The 22,139-nt window shown below is 35.0% G+C and overlaps 1 protein-coding gene across 1 annotated transcript in view; it reads right to left on the bottom strand.

Moving 5' to 3' along the window:
• Positions 1 to 22,139, bottom strand: part of LOC112044118 (uncharacterized) — a 98,763-nt gene that overhangs the window by 76,383 nt on the left and 241 nt on the right. The gene's annotated exons all lie outside the window — the stretch shown is intronic.

Below are 22,139 nucleotides of genomic sequence, written 5' to 3'. Positions count from 1 at the left end.
TGATATTTACTTGTTATGAGCCAAGGCGCTTTTGGAAAGCTCGTTGATTGAACTTTACTTTACACTAGCGGACGCCCGCGACTTCGTCTGCGTAAACTTCGATGTCAATTTTACTACTACCCCCTAACCTAACCTAACCTACCCTACCCCTACCATACCCCTACCCTATCACTACCCCAACCCTACCACTGCCCCTACCCTACCCTTACCTTACCTATACCCTACCCCAATCCTATCCGTACCCTCCCCGTACCCTATCCCTTTCCTACCCCTATCCCACCCGTACCCCTATCTCACGCCTATCCTACTCCTACCCTGCCACTTCCCTATCCTACCCGTACCTCTACCCTACCACTACCCTACCTCTACCCCGACCCTACCACTACCCTAAACCCGGCCCTAAACCTACCCTACCCCTACACTACCCCTACGCTTCCCTACCCGTACCCTAACCTACCCTGTAACTTCTCTATCTTACTCCTACCCTTAGCAAAATCGGTCCAGTCCTTCGAGAGTGGTGGTATGACCAAGAGAAATAGAGACTTCTATGCTAATAATATAAAGAGGTAAAGTTCGTGTGGTTGTAGGAGGTAATCTCTGGATCTACTGGACCGATTTGGAAAATTGTTTTACCAATAGAAAGCTACGTTATTTGCGAGTGTCCAAGGCTATGTTTGATCCCCATATTCACACGGGAACGGGAACTACGTAAATGAAAGCGCCGGGCGTCATATAGTGGAATTTCTGCGTCTTTTAGAAATTTTGTATTATCTCCGAAACTATTTAAGTAATTAACATACTGTAAAGGGCAAATCTTATCTCCATAATACCCTTGTGATTATTAAATAATTTATTTTAATAAGGATTAAAGTTTAGTTGTATAAATAATGACGTAAACCTAAGTATATAAAATTAAATTTTATAAAATTAAAACACAAAAGGCCTTTTTTCTTCTATATCAGCTAATATATAGAAGATAGATATATGGTGTCGCGGACTTTTTTGTAGAACTTTTAAAGATACATAAAGTCTCCATAAATTATTAATTCATTTCTCCATTAATTTCAATTAAGGCATATACACAATAGTTAAGGCAGCGCATGCGAATAAGTCTGTATAAGAGGATTTTCAGTCCGACCTGTATGACAAAAACTGTGATAACTCGGCTAATATATATGATACCAATATAAAATATAACCTATAGCACTCCCCGATAATGTAGCATTCTACTGGTGAAATCGGACCAGTAGTTCCGAAGATTACCCCATTTAAAAAATGTGACAAACTTACAAACTTACAAACTTTACCTCTTTATAATATTAGTATAGAAGTATAGACTACGTATGTATATCTTTTACAAAATTAAGTTAACACAAAACACTATAATTACACTTACTAAGTTTTAATTAATTTATATACACAACAATCGAAATAATACCATAAAACGAAATAATAACTAATTACACGAAATACGTATGACGAAAGTCGAAAGTCGAAACGAAACGAATAAAATAAAATTACAAATTATTTATTTGAATTTAAAGTTTAAACCTGATTACCTGAACCTGGTCCTGAACCTAAACAAAGAAAGTACGACGTATCTAAACTATAAATTAAAACTTAAAGTATGTCTCTAATCTCTATTTCTAAATCTAAAAAGCAAATACGTAAATAGACAGAGTCAGACAAACAGTACCTAGCTAACTTTAACTACCTACGTGGTACGTGCCTAGAAGTAGAACATAATCATTAACAATTAACATCGACTTGCCAAAATCTAAGTAAATTTTCACCACCAACACCAGTCACCAATGTATGAACAATCAATTTCGTTATTTCGATCATCATGTAGTCGGCATAAATCTCCCTAGCGCCGTACAAAAATATGGTGTTTTTGCTCAACGCCATCTATTAGTAAATGGATAAAACGCCTACATAGAGTTTAGTAACCAAAAATGCTGATCCCTATAAAATACGTAGAAACCTATAGAGGAAGGTTCAACTTAATTTGGCGGTTGGCGCTTAAACATAAGCGGCATTGCGCCTTTTAGAAATTTTGTATTATCTCCGAAATTATTTAACTAATTAACATACTATAAAGGGCAAATCTTATCTCCATAACATCCTTGTGATTATTAAATAATTTATTTTGATAAGGATTTAAGTTAAGTAGCATAAATAATGACGCAAACCTAAGTATATAAAATTAATAATTTTTAAAACACAAAAGGTACTATATCTGCTAATGTATAGAAGATAGGTATATGGTGTCGCGGACTTTTTTGTAGAACTTTTAAAGATACATAAAGCCTCCATACATTAATTTCAATTTTACACAATGGTTAAGGCAGCGCATGCGAATAAGTCTGCCTAAGAGGATTTTTGGTCCGACCTGTATGACAAAAACTGTGATAACTCGGCTAATATATATGATACCAATATAAAATATAGCCTATAGCACTCCCCGATAATGTAGCATTCTACTGGTGAAAGAATTTTTAAAATCGGACCAGTAGTTCCGAAGATTACCCCATTTAAAAAATGTGACAAACTTACAAACTTACAAACTTTACCTCTTTATAATATTAGTATAGATATAGATATAGATATAGATAAAACGCCTACATAGAGTTTAGTAACCAAAAATGCTGATCCCTATAAAATACGTAGAAACCTATAGAGGAAGGTTCAACTTAATTTGGCGGTTGGCGCTTAAACATAAGCGGCATTGCGCCTTTTAGAAATTTTGTATTATCTCCGAAAGGGCAAATCTTATCTCCATAACATCCTTGTGATTATTAAATAATTTATTTTGATAAGGATTTAAGTTAAGTAGCATAAATAATGACGCAAACCTAAGTATATAAAATTAATAATTTTTAAAACACAAAAGGTACTATATCTGCTAATGTATAGAAGATAGGTATATGGTGTCGCGGACTTTTTTGTAGAACTTTTAAAGATACATAAAGCCTCCATACATTAATTTCAATTTTACACAATGGTTAAGGCAGCGCATGCGAATAAGTCTGCCTAAGAGGATTTTCGGTCCGACCTGTATGACAAAAACTGTGATAACTCGGCTAATATATATGATACCAATATAAAATATAGCCTATAGCACTCCCCGATAATGTAGCATTCTACTGGTGAAAGAATTTTTAAAATCGGACCAGTAGTTCCGAAGATTACCCCATTTAAAAAATGTGACAAACTTACAAACTTACAAACTTTACCTCTTTATAATATTAGTATAGATATAGATATAGATAAAACGCCTACATAGAGTTTAGTAACCAAAAATGCTGATCCCTATAAAATACGTAGAAACCTATAGAGGAAGGTTCAACTTAATTTGGCGGTTGGCGCTTAAACATAAGCGGCATTGCGCCTTTTAGAAATTTTGTATTATCTCCGAAAGGGCAAATCTTATCTCCATAACATCCTTGTGATTATTAAATAATTTATTTTGATAAGGATTTAAGTTAAGTAGCATAAATAATGACGCAAACCTAAGTATATAAAATTAATAATTTTTAAAACACAAAAGGTACTATATCTGCTAATGTATAGAAGATAGGTATATGGTGTCGCAGACTTTTTTGTAGAACTTTTAAAGATACATAAAGCCTCCATACATTAATTTCAATTTTACACAATGGTTAAGGCAGCGCATGCGAATAAGTCTGCCTAAGAGGATTTTCGGTCCGACCTGTATGACAAAAACTGTGATAACTCGGCTAATATAAATGATACCAATATAAAATATAGCCTATAGCACTCCCCGATAATGTAGCATTCTACTGGTGAAAGAATTTTTAAAATCGGACCAGTAGTTCCGAAGATTACCCCATTTAAAAAATGTGACAAACTTACAAACTTACAAACTTTACCTCTTTATAATATTAGTATAGATATAGATAATAAAAATTTTAATAAAAAAAATACAACCGACTTCAAAACCAAAAAGCGTACCCACTAAACTAAAAAGCGAAAAATAACATCATAATATGTTCTACATGCTGATCAGTATGAAGGCGGTGCTAAGCCGGTGATGTATTAATTCAAGCCATGTGTGCATATCTTATAGATTTAGATTTTGCAGACAATGTTGTTTCATGTGGTCCTGTCAGAAATGGCTTAAATTAAGACAACACCGGCTAAGCACCGACTTCATACTGATCAGCATGTAGAACATATTATGATGTTATTTTTCGCTTTTTAGTTTAGTGGGTACGCTTTTTGGTTTTGAAGTCGGTTGTATTTTTTTTATTAAAATTTTTATTATTTTTCAATTTTTAGTGTAAAATTTCATCTCAAACGAATACATCAGACCCCTAATGACAGTCACAACCCATCTTGGTACAAAATTCTCAGCAATACAAATTAATCAAGCCCAAGCACAAGGTAGCTACCGTAAACCGTCAAGGGGTTCCCTTCATTGACCTTGGTCTTCATCATCAGACCCCTAATAACAGACACAACTCATCTAGGTAGAAAGTTCTCAGCAATACGAATTAATCAAGGCCAAACACAAGGTAGTTACTGTTAACTGTTAACTGTTAAGGAGTTCCCTTAATTGTCCTTGGTCTTCATCACCAACCCCCTAAATGACAGTCACAACCTATCTATGTGGAAAGTTCTCATTAAGACAAATTAATCAAGCCCAAACACAAGGTAACTGCTGTAAATCGCCAAGGAGTTCCCTCGTCTGTTTTATGACTCCATCATCAGATCGATTTTAAACCTTCATAATTTTGTATTTCTTAAAGGCACTAAATGGAAAAGTTCACGAACACACTAGACACCCATATAATTTTCGAAAGTTCCCCTCAATTTCTCCAGGATTCCATCATCAGATCTTGTCATGATGGCAATGGGACCAAATGGGGACTATACCGTTTCAAACAAAAAAAGAATTTTTGAAATCGGTCCAGGCGTCTTTGAGTAATCGGTGTACATACATAAAAAAAAAAAAAAAAAAAAAAAATACCGGCCGAATTGAGAACCTCCTCCTTTTTGAAGTCGGTTAATAAAACGCCTACATAGAGTTTAGTAACCAAAAATGCTGATCCCTATAAAATACGTAGAAACCTATAGAGGAAGGTTCAACTTAATTTGGCGGTTGGCGCTTAAACATAAGCGGCATTGCGCCTTTTAGAAATTTTGTATTATCTCCGAAATTATTTAACTAATTAACATACTATAAAGGGCAAATCTTATCTCCATAACATCCTTGTGATTATTAAATAATTTATTTTGATAAGGATTTAAGTTAAGTAGCATAAATAATGACGCAAACCTAAGTATATAAAATTAATAATTTTTAAAACACAAAAGGTACTATATCTGCTAATGTATAGAAGATAGGTATATGGTGTCGCGGACTTTTTTGTAGAACTTTTAAAGATACATAAAGCCTCCATACATTAATTTCAATTTTACACAATGGTTAAGGCAGCGCATGCGAATAAGTCTGCCTAAGAGGATTTTCGGTCCGACCTGTATGACAAAAACTGTGATAACTCGGCTAATATATATGATACCAATATAAAATATAGCCTATAGCACTCCCCGATAATGTAGCATTCTACTGGTGAAAGAATTTTTAAAATCGGACCAGTAGTTCCGAAGATTACCCCATTTAAAAAATGTGACAAACTTACAAACTTACAAACTTTACCTCTTTATAATATTAGTATAGATTACAAACAAACAAATGACGACAAAATGAACATAAGTTATCATTGAATAAAGAAATTTTTACTTTGACTTTCTTACTTTTATTATAATTACGAGTATACTAAAGTTCGGTAGCATGTACCTATGGATGGATGTTGTAAATCATTACGCCAGAATGACTGAAAGAATTTGGATATTGAACAGAGATATATAGTTAAATTATAGTCTTGATATGCTAATTTCATTTTTTATTTTATTTATTCCGATATCCAATCGAAACGGGATCTGCGACTGGAAAGCGCAGGGCACTGCAAGTTATAAAAACAATGCAATTATCACAAAATACATGTGTACAAGTATATACAATGAATATACACAGAATTCATATATTCGAGTATAGCCTGTACTATTAATTTTATTCGAATTTTGGTTTGAAGCTCATATTAGAATGAATAAATAAATCACTTTGACCTAAAAGCGTGTCATGTTTATTGTTCTAAGATTTATTGCGTCCAGTGAGTTAAATGTGCATGTGATCTGTAATCTAAATTATCATACAGACTCAGACTACTATTAACAATTTAGTATTCAGTCAGTGATCTACTGTATGAGATACAAATGTAGTCATTTTCATCATCATCCACATATTTTAATGGCTCACTGCTGGGTCAGAAGTTTCTATTTATAAATTGGAAGTTTAGATCCACAACGCTGTTTTAATTCTGATTGACATTCATCACGTTTGTTTCACTAGATCAATAAAATCACTATCATCATGTTAATGATAATGACCAAGACCAAAGGTTTAAAGTTTACCTGTATTTTCACAACTCTGGTTCTATTAAAAATTAATTACAAGAAACAATATTTTTTAGTTCGACCCAGAACCCATAACAGACAACTGGACCAATGAAACATACTATTAAATAATATATGACTATTAAATTATTTAGTAGAATATTTGACATTCATCGAGATTTATAGACATAAATATTAAGGCTCTTTCGCGTTGATTTGGCATCAAATATCACAAACGAACATTCGGTAACTTAAAACATCTAAATACACATAAATAAATTTCACTAAGAATGGGTGGCACATAAAAATGATTTATAAATAAAATCTTTAGATGTTTGTCATCTTTATGGAAATGATATATCACATTTAGATTCGACAAATGGTCCTGGATATATTGTTTAGGGAAGAGAGATACGCTGCTGGAATCGAGATGAATTTAGAGCGCGCTATGCTAATTATAACGAGACATTTAACGAACTCTATCAAACTAAGATAGATGGACGTACAGATAAATATAATAAAATAAAACAACAAAGTTAGAAGCAAATGCGCATAGACAATCTTCTCTTTTACAGCAATCTTTTTCAGACAAACCACAACTCTCAATCTATATTATTTACTTTCGTGCATCACAATCATCATTATCACTATTAGCCAATGGAGATTTATATTAGATACATCCTTTAGTAAATACTTCTAAACAGCACGGTCTGAAGTCGCCTAGATCTAGCGGCTCCCTGTAACCCGCTTGATATCGTCGGTCCACCAAGTGTGGGATTGAAAAACACTACGCTTTCTAGTGTGGGGTCGACATTCCAAAACATTAGGACCCAAACGTCTATCTGCTCTTCTATTTTCATACTTTGACTTTATATCTGTACATTAATTCAAAAAAGTAAACGAAAATTACTTTCGAAGATCTTAAAATTCTGAATCGTCAACAATTTCAACGACTTAACTATTTAATATTATACAGTTAACTCCCCCTTGAGCTGGTGTTGAAGTGCCTCTCAACGCATGGTATCAAGCGTTTATACTCGTAAACGATTCGATTATAGCGTTGATTCTCAAAGGATCACTGTAGCTACGTCATACTGTTTTGAATGTTCAAGCTTTTATGTAAATCAGAAAATAGTAATAAGTTTATTATTCCAAAATACATTCTAATTTATTAATTCAAATATTACTAGTTAGTTTATTAATAAACACCATATGTGTTCCCATATAAAACTGTTAGCAAAAGTAGGTTTTTAAAATCAAAAAGATGACAAATTAACCTAACAACAAATATAACCTAAATTCAAGCAAATGTAACATTTACTGGAATTTATGTAACATTGCGTTTTCTACATAACCATGTAACACCAGGCTGTTTGTTAAGACAAATTAGCACTAATTCGAAAGATTTATCTCGTTTAGTTTAGCATTGTCAAAGAAGTACCCTAAATAGAATCGAACTTTACATAGATACTAAAAAGCTGCCATACCCTCATGATAAATAAAACCTTGTTAAAATACGGCAAATATTTCGCCAATGTATCAACCATAGCTTAGACGTGGCTTGAATGTATTAAACTTTTATCTGACAAGTTATAAATTGTGTCGGAAAACGGAGAGAGAGAAAAAAAAGGGGAGCCTATAGATGGCCTTGCGCGTTGTACGGGTATGCTGGGTGTACAAATTGGGTCAGTATTTTGTCACTTCGCAAGCTTTATTAATCTATCCATTTATTCCAGCAAAAAAAGCCAAGCCTCAATAGCTCAACGGATAGAGCTTTGACAGTGAAATCCACTTACTGTCCACGGTTTAGGAGAATGTACGCTGATGTTTTTTTATGTAAATAAAATAAGAAACAAGTATTAAAATACAAAGAAAATGTTAAACGAATTTCTTTACAAAGAGTAGAGCTATAAATGCTATTAATTTTGAGTTTTAGGTAACAAATGCAAGGACCTGTAACGGTGATTAATGGTTGCACCAGACTGTGGAATTAGGGTCGATTACCGGCCATCTTACGCTGACATTACGTAAAGAAAACAAACGACGTTTAACCACTGGTGTACACTTGGTAAGAAGCGCTCGGTACAATTTAAGTAATTGAGGTTTAAAGTTGATTGCTCGATTAGAACAGCTTCTCTCTTTACTTTCAATACAATTTACTTTTCACAACGGTGATAAAATTTAAATTGTTTACCTTTGATGCACAACGTACGGATGCAAGTATTTTTTCAACTAGCTATCTTAATCTGATGTTAATTGACGGTAGTTTAAGATGAAAGCAAGTTAAATTTATAGGGGTACTAATGCCGATTGCCGGGAATTCGTTGTTTAATTGCTATATGATGAGTTGCCAGTAGGTAGGTAGCCCAAAATACCCCTAAATCAGACTTGAGCTACAATGAATAAAAAACCTAATACTTCCCTAAAATCAACACAGGACTTTCTATAAACAACGCATCCACAAACCAGAACTGCATTATAAGTTGTATACAAGAGAAACCATGTGTTGAAATTTTAGTATACATGCCCAAATGCCTCATAACCAACCCACCAGTAACGCGAAAAGTCTGTAATAGGTTGACAATAGATACAAGTCTCTTTGACTCGACTCCCAAAGCCGAGAAGCTATTGTCATTTAATATGCACTCAAATATTGAAATTCAATATTGTGGACACATAAAAATCTTACCTAATTGTGGAATATCTTGACTCATGAAAATTTAACGAAAAGTTCAGACACTTTTAATTCTTTTGACATTATAGACTTTCATTAAATCTTCTACGAATTTGATGATGAGGATTTAGAAAAAAACTAACATAATAACATGAGTAACAGAATGGACGTCAGCGTCGTGTGCATGCCAGGAAATTGCAAACACGTTACTGACTACGGAACTCATTTAGTCGACTCACTAAATTGGGATAGACTGAATCAGTTTTATAACACTGAATGTGCTAGAAAGCACGATTATAACCTACTCGTAGGTTGTTCATCTAATTTGCTAAACATTTGTAGTTTCCCGTATATCACACTTTTCTTTTGCTTGACAGAACAAGTAGAGGGCAAATCCTGATACAACTACTCGAAATTGTCATATCGACCGAAATATTTCATTGTTTAAATAGCTAAAATTAAAAAAATATATATTACACTGACCTTTTCTTCCTTTTCCTTTTTGTTCTTTCCGTTTTTTCCAGTAAAAGTAATTACATTTCTTCTTTCGTATAAAATTTCAGACACGAAATGCGGTCTAGAATACTTTTCATGTTGCTAAAAAGAGCAACTCCTAACAATGCTATTATGATTTGCACAAAAAACTTTATGTGCAAAACTTTTTTTATGAAAGCTAGCCGAGGTTATTGTCAGTGAACTACAGAATATTATGAAAGGTCACAAGACCTTTCATGGTTGAACTAACGAACGTTGGTACGCTGACTAATATCTTATGATGAAAATGTGAAAAGTGGTAAATTGTAGAAACCGCGGAAGCCACGAACCGGCCCAGCTTTGAAAAGGAAGCTGAAATATGAATTCCATAGTTAGCATTGAAACCTGAAAGCCACGGGTAGGAGGTCAAGGTCTTTTGGAACGAAACCAATTAAGTTACGATGTTCGTATTTTAATATTTATAAGGTAAACGTTTACTTACGAAATGGAATACCAATGGAGTTGACAACGTGATTCAATTTCACAGGAATTGTATAAAAAATACATTGATCGATCGAATAAAAAAGTAGCTATTCCCGGCGTCCGTTGCAAATTGCAACGCTATGCATAGAATGATTTTGTATCACTCTTTCAGAGATAATATCGCATTTGTTCCCTAAAAAAAGTAAACAGTTTTGGACTTCAAAACAGGAGTTCATAGCTTGGATAGTGCGGTGGATTTCGTGAGGATTTTAAGAATTTAAAAAAATAAAAGATTTTACTATAGCCGTCTAGTTCCACTGTAATCATTTGTTTAACTTTGCGTCAAATAAATGTACCTATTATATTTGTCTTACAGTTCGAGCGCTGTAGCAAAGTGCGGATGACAGTTCATTATACTCTCGAAAGTTTGCCGGGATTCACGATAATAGTACGTATTATGAACGTCTAACAGGCAACTGTCACCCGCACCATGCTACATCGCACGAACTGTAGTTCAATGTATTTGTAACACATATCACCTATATCCTCATGTACGACAGGTATACTCTCTTCACGCCCAAGCTTACATTCCTCTGCGTAAGAAAACATTTAGAATCCAGAAAACATTTAGATATCCAGAAGAGAAAAATTGCAATATTTCATTTCTTGTACAGGAAGCAATAACATTATGTTCAATTAATTACGTACGCATAAAGAGTAGGAACATTGGAACAATGAAGCAATATTCTTTTCGCAAATCGACGACATAATCTATCTGCAATAACCATGTCAGATCACGCAACAATATAGTAGTTTCTTTACCATGTTTACTGGATTTCATGTCAGGTACACGCAAGAAGTGACATCTTTAAAAAAAGAAAACGTTAGCCATGTTGTTTATAACTTAACTAATCTAATCTATCGTATATCATATAAAAGTTAAATGATTTCGGATCAGTAGCACTATTTATAACTCCAAATCGGCATCTGCGTGAAATTACAGAAAGATTACAATCTGGGATAAATCCCAGGGTTTTACTCTGTATCCCCATATTTCCCTGAGAACGCGATTAAAACGGGGCTCTGCTACTGTAAGATTAACTACGGTAAATAATAATATTTATTATTTATAGTAGATAAGTTTACGTAATAAGGTAGCGCCTACTTGAGTATATGACCGGCAGTAATTAGTAATCATAAAATTCTATTTAATTACAACACGAAATATTACATGCCTGTTACTCGCGATGACTTCATAACCTTTTGGTATTCTGTTGAAAATATAAAAACAATTATTAGGGTCTTCATTTAAAACTGGGCAAAAGGGATGTTTTACAAGTTTACCGTATGATTCTTGTTTTCTGTTTGTGATATCGTAGTTTTCAGTTGTTTTGGACACTTTTCTCCAAACAGAACACATGTAGATAGTAGCAGATGTAGTAAAGATTTCAACAATTTTCAATCACACAAAGTGGCCATTATGCCCGGCGTATAAAGATGGGTGTTGTAATTTTGACGTGTGTCTGAGGCATCATACCTTCCAAACTAACGGACCGGTTATGATTCCGTTTTTAAAGTTCCGAAGTTTTGTTTAAAGGTTATCGAAATAATTCTTAACTATGAAGATTCGATAAGTCAATTCCAAGACATCGGGGATTTTCTGTTATGTAAGAAGGAATTTCTGATTATGATTATTCGGAGGTTCTTCAAAATATAAATTTTTAACTTGTTAAAAGATGAATTTCAAAGCCTAATAGCACAGGTGTTGGCTAACCAGCACGTGTTAAAGGCTTTGAAATTAGATAAACAAAGCATAATTTGTCACACTTTGCGTTTAACATAACGCTTTTTCTCACAAATCTCAACAATACATACACACTTCCAGAAATCTCGTAACACGTGTAAAGAATAGATGACACAGTTGATTAGTCTCACGTACGTAATGGCGGCTAAAAAATTAAGTGGGCACATTGTTAGATCGACAGGTGAAAGTTCGCCTGGGAAAGGTTCTTGTTACCAATCGGATCACAATCGTATACAAATAACACGATTCTTTTTTTTCTGATTGTGTAAGTGCTCCTTAATTGGACCTCCAGCGGCGTCACCAGGGGGTTTAGGGCGAGCGCAAAAGCATCGCCTGATGGGGCCCGAAGGCAGAAGCTGAGTGGATGGGCGGAACTACTCTCTATAGGCGTCTTCTCTGAGACTCTGACCTCGGCTTAGGTTATGTAGGCGAGGGCCGTTCGGGAAGGGTGTATTGGCCTGAGTGAATCACTCTGGGCGCCCCAGAGATCGTGAGCTAAAAAGCCCACGTCCGGGTGACGTCAGATATCGGGGACCTCGCCTTCGCCGGCGTAGACGCTGTGTAGTGTGTGTTTGTGTTTCCTGTGAAGCATTGTCGTTCGAAATGGCATCGTCAGAATCGTAAAGATCGTTTTTTGGGCGTCTAGAGCTACAATCGGCGTTGGAATCGGAGGAGTAATTGAAAGCCTCAACCACTAGTTGGTTGGGGTGGTCTTCCGACTAGTTAGAGTGAAACGGGAATATTGGTCATATTTAAAAGATATAGCAAATATAATTACAAGAAAACTAGACGATGGCCGCAACAACGACCACGTTTAAATAATTCCGATCGAACAATTATCATCATATTTCAACTAATTTACAAGAAACCTGGACAAATTATGTATTAAAAGCTTCCTCGTGAATTACTCATGTATATAGATGTAAACGAAAAAAAAAATTGAGTAGTTTTCGACTTAATTGCAAATAAACAGTCAGACGCGACAGACGACTTTACTTTATAATATGAAAAGATTGTATTAGAAACAGCGAACGCTGAGCAATTAACGACTTGCGGATATAATTTCGCGCAGGCGGCGCGCGCGCATCCTCTCCCACTGAAGGAAATGCGTTTTTGACGTAATGCACTGATGTACGTCGCGATACTACTTATAATATATTGCTTTGTTACTTTATGGTTATGAGAGCACAGAGTTCCGGTAGCTATATACATGTTTCGCATTTGAGACTTCCGTATACTCAGTCTAAATAAATATAGTTTAAATGACTGCCTCATTGGTCCCGTGGTTAACTGGTTCAGATATGGACAATGAGGTTCAGGGTTCGAATTCCGGGTCAGGTAAAAAAAAATACGGCAGCTGGTATCCACCTTGCCTCGGAGAGCACGTAAAACCGTCGGTCCTTCGAGTGATCCTTCACCGGTCGTGAAGGTCTGCCGTCCCATCGGACTATCAGACTGAGGGAAAATAAAGTGCACCTGTGCTTGCACACACACTTGTGCACTATGATATCTCCTGCGTAGGTTAGTTAATTTCACCATGAGATTGGAAAAAAAAAATAACAATTTGGTCAGGGCATAATATGTACTATTATTATTATACTCGATGTAGCCCGCCAACCCGCATTGGAAGTGTGGTAGGTTTAACTCGTATATTTTAAAACTAGCTGACGCCGCGCCCATTCACCCGCGTGGTTCTCTTTCCCGTAAGAGTACGGGGATAAAATATAGCCTATAGCCTTCCTCGATAAATGGGCTATCTAACACTGAAAGAATTTTTCAAATCGGACCAGAGTTCCTGAGATTAGCGCGTTCAATCAAACAAACAAACTCTTCAGCTTTATATATTAGTATTGATTGAATAAAAAATATTTTAACGTCTACACGTTTATAGTGTGATTAAAAATTAAAAAAAGAAGCGTGCGTGTGTTTCGACGAATGTTTTTTTTTTAAATAGACACTAGAAAAAAGTGAGTTTAAGTACGCCCCAAACTTCCTGTCCATCAACTGCGCAGATAATAAAACCCTGCTGCAATATTTATATGCGATATACGCCTCATGTTCAGAGCGGACTGAAGTTTAGCGTATACTATACCAGTATATTAGCTTAACTTCAAATTGTCTGCATTGAAACGACCCGTGATAAAAGTATTACGAGCAGAATGATAGCCATTTAGTGTGATGGTCGTGCGAACCGACTATCACAAAGCATAGTACGATCCAGTCCAGTTGATTCGATAAACGCATCCCAATCGTCCCACAGTGCCTTGCAAGAATAGGTATCTCTGAGTAATTCTACAAAGCGGTTAGAGGATTGTAGTGACACATACAATGAAAGCACACCAATGGATATATTGTTTTGCGCTGTAGTAACAAACGTGCGTTTCCGTCTCGAATATTATTTCAGTAAATAAATGTGTAAAGTTGTTGTAGTTACCAAAACAAACCAAGTTGTTTTAAAACATGTTACGACAATAAATTAACGTATATTTCATAATAACTTACAATAACTTGTCTAATTTATAATATATAGAAAATCTTTTTCCAAAAACAATTGTCATTTAGGCTCGCTAAAACACGCGAACGCCTTAATTAATTTTTTTTTTTTAATTTTAATTTCTATAATGTAATGTAATTTTTTTTATTGAAATAACAATTATTAAAGATAATTAATTTTGTATGAGAAACTCTGTTTTATTAGATGGTACGAAGTTCATCGTATACAGATATTTACATATAATATAAGAATATTAAAATAAATTAAGTGAGTAAGTGAGTAAAAAGTTTGTCGCCGATAGCTTTCCTGCGATTGGTTGCTAGTGTAACTGTCAAAGCAAAGTGAAGCTTGACCGGGTCCGCTAGTAAAATATAATAAATACTCGTATATAGATAATATTACTCTTAAGCAAGGTTTACACGAAGACAATAATGCTGGCGCCAGCCAGTCAGACCAGCCACTGGCTTGAGCCGTGATCTTTAGATGACTTCAGCGCTGGCTTGTCTAAGACTGGCTTTATTGGATCTACGGAAGTGTGCCAGTGACTGATGCGATGTGTCTACATACACATAATCACACTGGCGCGGGATACGGGGCATGCGGTCTGTCACAGGCATGTTTTGAAAACTGTTTATACAAGGCCAATGGCAAGCCAGCACTGGCTTGTCTAAAGTTTGGCAGCTTCATTGACTTCGTCTAGACATGGCTTAAGTCCTCCGACTTGCCACTTGTGTCATACTCATCTAATGACATATAGAACGTCGGGAATGTTCTACAAGTATGAGCGCTTGAGACACGACGGCGTGCTAAATGACGCGCCGTGACAGACGTTCCGGGAACTATCCACATAGCGGAGTTTGCCTAATAGTTACCTTACGTTTAATAAAAGGTTAAGTTTTAAGAGTTTTAGTAGTAGAGCAAAGAGAGAGCAAAGAGCTCTAGTCGTGCTAGAGCTCTTTGTGATGTGTGTGCAGTGGCGTGCACTTCGTACATGCATTAAAGTACTGCATACCCTAAGAGTTGTCTTCTAATTGCTTATTGAATACCGATTTTTCCAGTTTGCTTAATTTTATTACTAGAGCATACCCTAATTTTATTATTAGAGCATACCCTGATGCACGCCACTGTGTATGTGTGAAAGTTCGACCGCAGAAATACTTGATAGAGTTTCAAAAAAATCATATTTCAAGTAATTAGTTTACAAGTACTTTTGTCATGTTACTTTTGAAATGTCAGGTTAGTCTTTGTAATGGCTAGTGAGTCCACCCCCGGTTACGGTTGACTCTACCGCAGGCTCTGAAGAGCTCTACCGACCAATCAACTCTACAGACCAGACCATGCTTTTGTCGCAATACAGATGAATTAGCTATGTAATTGGACATGAGACTTAAGGTGAATTGATAGGCGGCATTATATGACGTGTTCTTAGCATTTACTCGTAAGTATCGCCCTTTCGCAAGGGTTCATAATCACTCGTCGATATGGAAAGGTTCTACGCCAGTTTATAGACAAAACTGACTTCTCTACCACATAAATCCTCATAAGTCATAGCGAAACATGTAGATATTAAACATTCCCAGAAAAATGTACATCTTAAATAACGAAAAACGCAGCCAAATAGTAATAACAAGTACCTACCTAAGCAGATTTAAAAAAAGAATGAAAATATACACATACAGGTTGAAAACGAAACCTATTGAAGTCAGTTAAAAAAGGTATAACTTTCATCTCCGTGTTATCCGTGAAGATACCTTCACGAATTAATGAAAAAAGTCAAGTCCAAGAATTTCTCAGACATTTGTCTCTGTAGGTACAGTGTAGCCAATGTGAAATGACAGCGACGTGAGCAGTGAAAGACGTTCCAGGAACGACGTCTCCATACTGCATAGGACAGTGCAGCTAATTATAGCAGCACCCAGTTCGACGTGGTCTGTTTAACTTTACACAATTTTGCATATATTGTGAATACCGAAAAAGTCATTTTGGTCGCATGGAAAATTTCGTTGTATATTGGCAATTTTCTCTGTGCTTTGCGCCGCTCGAAGTATACTGAGGTCAGAGATGAAAATTTTTGGAATTCTGTATTAAATTCCATGTTTTATATTCTGCAATTTTACTTCCTACAATTTTGCTCATAGTTATATTGATGGGGTTTGCGAAAATTAGACAACAAAAAAATATACAATTACCCATAAAAATTAAATATATAATGTTTGTTATTATTATTTAATATACAACTCTAATGTACGACTGTTTGTCACCCAACTCCTCCTAAACAGCTGGACCGATTTTGTTATCTATCAATGATGATTGATGACTTTTGTGTATTCGAGTGGGTCCCTGGAAGGTTTGAAAATACAACTGAACGGGGCCTCGTGATTGAGTTTTATTGAAAAAAAACCAGATTTCTAAAGTTAGGGCGGTAGGTACACTAGATATTACACTGAAGTGTAATAATATGTCGAGTTCGCTTAGTATATTCTGAGCAAATAAGCATTTCGCCATACAAACCTCAATATAACTAACATGAATGTAACAAGACAAGTTCCATTAATAACTCGTATCGCATAGCCGAAGTTACCTCAAGGCTGTAGCTAAGAGTGGATTGGGCACAAAAGCTTCGACAACAATGGCTAATGGTTCCATCGAGAAACATATTAGCCATGTACAAGTATTTGCCTACTTAGCATCCATATATTTGTGTAATAGTCGATATTCACGATGTAGGGTGTTTAACTTTTATCAGTATTATATTATAGTAAGTTATGGTAACCCCACTAAGCCTACGAGTTACGATTATGAATGAACACTTAAGACTGTCAGAAATTCTTTTTATTATTGATACATATTTTTATTAATATTTATTCAAATCTCACTTTATATTAAAATTTAATTACTTACGGCCAGTTTCTTCATCGCAAGTAACAGTCAAAGTAACGTCATAAATCAAAAGTGACGGTCTTATTCACTGAAAAATAAAGTCTTCTTTACTACTTCCTACTTTTACTGTTACTTTAGCTTTACATAAAGAAACTGGCTGTTAATAATATAAACGTAAAGGTTTGTTTGGATGTTTATTATCTCTTTCACGAAAAAAATTTACACGAATTTGTCTGAAATTGGAATGGAGATGGACTATATAGGCTAATTTTTCTACCGGCAATATCTACGGCTTTCGCGCAATTTGTGAAAAAATAGTATGCTGTGAAAAAATGAAAGATATTCGACTCAACTTCTATTTACCTGTCCCGTTGTCTGTCGGTCTGTAAACAAATCTTGCAAGATAAATTTTAAATTTAACTTCCCGGTTTCCGATTGAGCTGAAATTTTGCAGGCAATCGGATGACGATGCAATATTATCATGACATAGAGCTGATCCGATGATGGAACTGGAAGGTGACCATAGAACTCCGTAATAAAAAGACGCAACCCATCGAGTTTGGGCTCGTTTGATTCATCTCAACGAGGACTTTCATACTAGATGGTAACCAGTTTTTAAGTTTTTAGTTCATTTGATTAACAAATAATAAAAAAAATTGTTTTAAAAAGGTTTATAGTGGTAGACTTGTTACTATTTATACATATATTTTAACTATATTAGGTACTAAATTGTATATACATATATGTATACCCGTTTCATTCTGATTTCTTTTACCCATTGTCTCCACGTTTGGCTACACCCTGGGTACTGGGCTGCGTAGGCGCATTCTAATTTGCAACATTTTACGACTCCGGTTAAGGTAAATGATGATATGATAAAAAATATACTTACTTTCTAAAATACCGAAACAAAGGTTTGCTTTACATAATGATCATATTTGTTCTCTTTTAATGAATTACTTTGAACATTTTATTGAACAAAATATATTTTCCCCACTAATACGACAATTGCTTCATTTTTTATTTAAGAAAAATGCGTATGATATGTTTTCTTGTCAATTTATATTGGGTAGTTTTTAAGTTTAAAGTACATACCTATTACCTATGCAATTTTTAATGTAATCGACAAAGATATTGATGAAATTTTGAATTGTAACTTGTCTCGTAAAGTGAAATAGATAGTTAGATATGTCATATGCTTCAAAATACCGTAACCGGGTACTAGTTTTTGTAATTTATTTGGGTTTTCCCTTAATTTACCTCATATTACATCCGATGATTATTGTTGACAAATTATGCAAAATACCTATTATAAATATACTTTTCCATTTTAAAATATGAAAATAATGCAATAATATTTTTGAATTTCTTATATTCCTTACCTAACTTATCTCGGGAAATGGTCATTATTTTAGTCAGTTAATTTCATAAAATGCACGGCTAGGATTTAGCTTATCGAATGATAAAGACGCGGGACAATTAATCCCTTTTATCGACTTCCAAAAATGAAAAGTTCTATGTTCGGCTGTATGTATGTTTTTCAACTAAATGGTATATGTATGTTCTATTAAAACTATTACATTTTCTTTTCACAGTCAAGGGCTATGTCGTCGTTGTATAAAAATACATGTTACGCGCTTTGAGCATCTTCTGGTCTGATAGCGTTTCATGCGTAATATAGCGTGAAATTACCTTCCCGCTTCACTTATTTATTACATCTTGGAAATGACCACGAAATGCAATATAAACATCAATATATCTTTTCCATATCGTCGATTGATACTTAGTAGATTTGACTATGATAATGTTAAGCATGTCGTTTTTTAAACATGCTTGAACTTAATTCCCCTTCTTCCTCCCTATAATTAAGTAAAAAGTCTGTCTCCAGGTTATTCGAGTAGTTTATAGGCTCCGCGGAATAATTTTCAATAAATGTGAAATGAACCCTAACGATTGTGTTTTTTTATGTTAATATTTTCTTTGAAATTTTTTAACGACTTTTGATATTTTAGTACTTGATTATCTAAATGTGTTTACGATTCCGAATTAAGATTTTTGGTAACATTTTTGTTAGGTAACTAAATTGAATAGGTATCATCAAAAATTTATTGTACCTATGTACTAACGTTTTTTGATACTTAAAATATTATTATCATTACTTCAGCAATAAAAAAACATTATATTCGGGTGTTTTACGGTCGCAACGATGGGCTGATAAAATTTTATGGACCAATATAGCATCGTAAGTGGCCGACATAAATCGAATAGAACAACATAGCATAGCAAAATCGTAAGAATACAAAACTTCTTGGATTAACGATTAATTTATTATATTATAGTAATCGACGAATTGAAATGCTGTGGGTTTCAATATGTCGTGAGTTCGATGGTGTTCTGTGATTGCTGCATACGTTTAAAAACATCTGGAGATTCTGGAGTGTGCTATTAAATCAAAAGAAATGTATGTCTCACACTACTTAACGTTTCCTCATTGGATAGATTACATCTAGATCCGGGGTATATCAACGACACTATAGTCTGGCATGCTCGTTGATGACAGTCCCATGATATGCGGGCGACGGGGGGAAAGACTGCGCGGGTTTGAAATCGTACGTGCGGGAATCAGTCGTCGGTTCATCGCTACACTCTCCCCGGCCCGCGCGACCCATCGGGAGTGTTACAAACGAAGTTGCCAAGCAGTAGACAGTTTATTATTACACCACTATTGCCATGTTGTTAATTTTTCTATGGGCGTAGGTTGTCAGTAAATAGGCCCGTGCCACCAAAAATACATGGCTCGGCGTTTGCGTAATCAAAATACACAACACACTGCTCCCAAACACGCACGTTACGCTTAAATTGTAACATGTAAAACATTTCCTTGACGACCTCTGTTGCGTAGTGGTTGTGTAAAATGTTGATTTATATTGTCTGGGTTTGATTCCCCATTTGGGTTGATTAAGGAATTTATATAGATATTTAAATGGCTTGTTTGATCTGCTGGCTGGCTACTTCCAATGTTAAACCACCAAGTGCTTTAGCATTTTAGTATAATGTTGTTTTTTTTCAGTGTTAGTGCCCTAAGCTCGTTAATGGGACCTCAGCGGCGTATGAATATATGTATGGTGGAATATATATATGAATGACTCTCTAAGGGCGTAACCTCTGAGACTCTGACCTCAGATTAGCAGAGTGTTGGCCTGAGTGTATCAGTCCGGGGGGCCACGAGATTGTGTGTTAAAAAAACCAACGTTCTCGGGGACGTCAGATATGGGGGACTCATATTAGCCCGCATGATGTCATGCACATTATGACCAACACACAATCAGTTTTATCAAGCCGTTAGCGCTGCAGGCATATGAGATTACTTGATTGTTAGTGGCAGACATATATAGCTAATCTAATACTGGCTGACTGCCTTGTTTGTTCAGTCCATCCTTTTTGGTTTTGGAAAATAAGGCCCAGGATGGCCTATGAAATATTGAACTTTCATTCCTTCGAGAAATTTTCAGCCTAGAGTTGGGAAGATGGTGGTGGTTGGTGGTTTCTTGGCATATTAAGCAATCAATCTAGTTATTTTCATTAACATCTTATTATAATTGTTACAACAATTTTCACACTATGAGCAGTGGACCTGGAATGGACTGGCATACATCACCATGATGTGGCCTTACCTGACTGGTTTCTATACCCCAGTCAGGTATAGGTTGAATAAACTGTGCTAAGTTAATTTATTAATTCTTCAGACTGTTCATTCAATATTAGAAGAGATAGTCAAGCCCTGATGTTCATTTTTTAGTTCTAACCTCAGCTTAGGTCCAAAACACACAGTTTTGGATAAATTTAAACATGTTTCATATTTAATTTCATTAAATCTGCTGTATAAATATTGTGAAAGAATAAATATAAAAGGTGGCACAAGACTGTGTTGATTGAATGTCCTTACAGGATGCCATATCCAGTAGTGGATGTCTTTTTACTGGGCTGGGCCCAATCCAGGAATAAATAGTAATCCACCACCATACATAAATGCAGGTTGGTGCACTGCATTCAATAGAGGTTTCATGTTTATAATATTTATAGCTTAAGTATATTTTTATTTCTCTCATTTATTTATTACTTCTTTTTTTTAAAATTTTTAACAATATAAGTATAATAAAATACAAAACATTATTAAAAATTTATAAAAAAAAATTCACCCTCCAGCTGCGGGACATTTGAGTGTCCAAGCAACCGGTGGTCAGGGCTCCAGAGTGAGGAACCTCCTCACAATACGCGCCGTCTCAAGAATCACTGCCTTTTGTATCCGACTCTTGATCCAACAGTTAAGCGAAAGCTTCTTAAGATGTTGGTCGAAGCTTTTCGCTATAAGACCATTGACTGAAACAACTATCGGAACAATAATAGTTGACTCAACTTTTGTTTGTTATGTGGCGAGTTTTTTTTTTAAATTTGTTTGGGTGTATTTTAACTTTAATGACTACCTATGTGGTGTAAAATAAATAGCTGCCTCACAAAACTGTTACTAATAAAACATAAAAGTGACTGCATTAATACTGCATAAAAAGACAGTTAAAATGAGTGATAATTGTTGTTTCACGAAGTTAGCATTTATTTAATTAATTTACACTAAAATTTTCCAAGATTTTTATCTAGGGAGCTTTAAAATAACGCAAATAACACATTCTTACAATTTTCTGTTCAGTACAATGTTTGAAAAGTAGGTAATTGCATTTAAATAAATTTGATTTATTCTGCAAGAGTATAGAAGTATAGATTCTCAGGATGAATGTTCGACGCATGTTTGTCAGCACACAAGCTTTAAAATTAGGAAATAAGATATAAATTAT

This window comes from Bicyclus anynana, chromosome 5 (assembly GCF_947172395.1).
Source record: "Bicyclus anynana chromosome 5, ilBicAnyn1.1, whole genome shotgun sequence".
NCBI classification, from domain to species: Eukaryota; Metazoa; Arthropoda; class Insecta; order Lepidoptera; family Nymphalidae; genus Bicyclus; species Bicyclus anynana.
Note: the sequence above shows the minus strand (reverse complement) of the source record. Positions and strands in the feature narration are given on the sequence as shown.